Genomic DNA, 3,303 nt, shown 5'->3' with positions numbered 1-3,303 from the left:
TTTGACACATAGTAGGCACCAATATTTGACACATAGTAGGCACCAATATTTGACACATAGTAGACAACAAATACAACATTCAAAGAACTGGTGAGGGGCCTGGGTCCCCTCACTCAGAGTTGTGCGGCCACCTCTCTGTGTCAGCGCTGTCGGTGGCCTCTTGGGAATTTTGAGGGTTGCTGCCAGACAAAGATGGACTGTGGGTTTTCCCCTCCCCTCCTAATTCCTTCCTTCCTGCTCCACCTCTTTCCCCCCTAGGGATTCTGTCCACAGCTGCCTGTGAAGATCCTAGTGGATCCAGCTTGAACAGCAGCCATTCCAGACTTTTGAAAACAGTAAAGATGGACCCTTTGCTCCATCCGCTTCTCTGTTTCTTTTCTCCTCTCCAACTAAAAAAGAACAACAGCAGCTTGGTGGTCAAATGAGTATCCAAGTCACCGTCAAAAATCTTTTCCTGGTCACAAAGCCAAAGATTACTAAAACACTTGCCATTTCGGCTAATCACTGGCAAACCACTGAAGGGCTGAATGTTTAAAAAGACATCGGCTTAAAAGACTGGGCCTGTAGTACAGATTAACTGTCCCAGCATGTGTGAGAGTGAGACAGGAGGATCCTAAGCCCAGGGCCAGCCTGGGCTTCAAACATGACCGTCTCAAGAAAAAAAAAAATTGAGCTAACATTAAACTATGTCAGTGATGTGCTCGAAGCTGGCAGTTGCTAGGTTGTTTCCATGGCACAGTTCACTTCTGCTCCTTCCCCTGCAGGGTGCCACTTACTGGGGCTTTGTCTCTATCTTCATAGAGGGGCTGGAGGTCCACAGTCCTCTCTCCTGGAAAATCTCCACCTAGGAGGTGCGGGCCCCTTAGGTGACAGCAGAAACAGAAGGCTTTGAAGCCTCTCTCTGCTCAGGTCAGAGATGCGGGTGAGAGCAGAGAGGGCTCACCCAGGAGAGCCCTGCAAAGGGGCGGCTTGGCTCCCTGTGTGTGTTCTCTGGGACTGTGGTCCTCAAAATGACTTCTTGCTGGACTCATAAAAGAAATTTGAGTAACTGTGTTCCTGGTATTTTTAAAGGTCATATTTAAAGTGTTTCCTCGTAACTTTAAACGATGGCAAGCTTTATTATTTCTGTCATATTGTAAGTATTGGCATTTTAAAATAAGACTGTTACATCATTCCTTAAGTATATCCAGGGGAATCTACATATCATAACGCATCTCTCATCCATCAAAAAATACACGAACAAGCTTTTCTTTAAAAGAAACTTTATATCACTCTTCAGTCTTTGATCTTGTTTTTCCATTACACTTGTTTCTGAGAATTTTAATGTAATATTTTAGGCTGGAAAGTTTTTTATTGATCCACCTATAATATTTCTCTATGATTTAAAAATATTTATAAAATGGAGTCTCAGTGTCTCTTAAGATTAAGGAAATCTGTCCTTTTGTTGTTGTTTCTTTCTTGAGACAGGGGACTCTCGTTGTAGCTCCCAGCTGGCCTGGAACTAATGCAGATCTGGTTGACCTTGAACTCACAGAGACCCACTCATCTCTGTCTTCCAAGTGCTGGGATCCAGAGGCATGGGCTACCACAATAGCAGGTATTACAAGTACAATGTGTCTTAGTTAAGTGCTGGGATCAAAGGCATGCCCCACTGCACCCAAAAAGGAAACCTATCTTGGTTGTATAATAAGTACAATGTTACTTTTCTGCCCAGAAAGGAAACTTACCTTGATTGTATAATGAGTACAATGTTACTTTTCTGTCACTGTGGTAAATACCACCATGAAAAGCAACTTACAGAAGAGAGCTTTTTGGGAGTGGGTTACTTTTACAATGGTGGGGTAGGCATGGCAGCAAGCGCCAGAGTAGGAAGCTGAGAGATCACATCTTTAACCACACAGGAAGCAGAGTGAGCTGGAACTGGGATGAGGCTACAGAGTTTGCGCACTGTAATGTACTCCCTCCATCAAGGCTGTATCAGCTAAAGCACCAACACTAAACAGCATCACCAACCACAGAGGGAATGTTCAAATATATAAGTCTCTGGGGCACACTTATCATTCAAATCACCACTAATAGCTAATTGAAGCTAATTGATATAAACAATGTAAAATACTACTTAAAAACAAAGCAGGGAGCCGGGTGGTGGTGGTGCATGCCTTTAATCCCAGCACTTGGGAGGCAGAGGCAGGCGGATCTCTGTGAGTTCGAGGTCAGCCTGGTCTACAAAAGCTAAAATCAAAAAAAAAACCAAACAAACAAAAAACAAAAACAAAAACAAAAACAAAGCAGGGTTTCTCTGTGTGATATGGAACTAACTATGTAGCTCAAGATGGCCTTGAATTTACAATACTTCTGAGTCAGACTCCCGAATTCTAGGCTTACTGGCATCTGCTACAATGCATGATGAATAAATTTTGACATACCCTTAAATTTTAAGTACAGAGTTCCTGGAGAGATTGATCAGTGATTCAGCACACTCACCACCAGTCCCAACAGCCTGAACTATATTGGAGTTCTATACTCATGTAGCGGGTATGAGCATGCATGTCCCTGAAACAAACCCACTTGGCAACACTAGCAAGTACTACTGTAAGTCTCTGCCCTTATGGAGTTTATACTCCGGTGTGGAGGAATGATAGACGACCACCAACCAACACGTTACACGCTACGTGTGACAAGAGAGCAGGGTGACAGCAGGGTTGAAGTTGGGGATATAGGTTCATAAAGTGCCCACCTAGCGTTTGCCAAGCTCTGGGCCCGACCCCCAGCTTGCCAGAAAAAAATAAAGGAAAAGAATGGGTTGCGAATTTTAGAAAGGTTCTGGCGGGCCCCACTGAGAAGGTGACTTTGCCCAAAGGAGGGAAGGAGTTAGAAACGTAGGTCAGTGGCGGAAATGTGTACCGGACAGAGGACAGAGCCTGCTCGGAGGGAGCAAGTGTGGTGTCTTCCACCGGGCAGGTGGATGAGACTGATGGGTGAATAAAAGGGGAGAGGAAGGAGACAAGGGTCAGGCCTGGCCGTGCCGATCCTACGGAACTCTGTTAGAGGGGTGTAGGTTTTTACTCGGATCAAACTGAGGAATATTGGTGAAGAAATGAGTTGAGGTTCTGTTACTTATTTGGGTAGTGAAGATCAAACTTACGGCCTTGTGTACGGTAGGCAAGTGCCTCACCACAGAGCTGCCCACCCAGAAGCAGCCCTGTTCTCTCTATGACTGCCTCACTATTTAACTCAGGCTGGAATGAAGCTTCCAGCCTCCTGACTGGTGGGACCATAGAGAACATGTCGGGATGTTTGCCT

The sequence above is a fragment of the Microtus ochrogaster genome, chromosome 18 (assembly GCF_000317375.1).
Source record: "Microtus ochrogaster isolate Prairie Vole_2 chromosome 18, MicOch1.0, whole genome shotgun sequence".
NCBI classification, from domain to species: domain Eukaryota; kingdom Metazoa; phylum Chordata; class Mammalia; order Rodentia; family Cricetidae; genus Microtus; species Microtus ochrogaster.
This window is presented reverse-complemented; position numbering follows the sequence as displayed.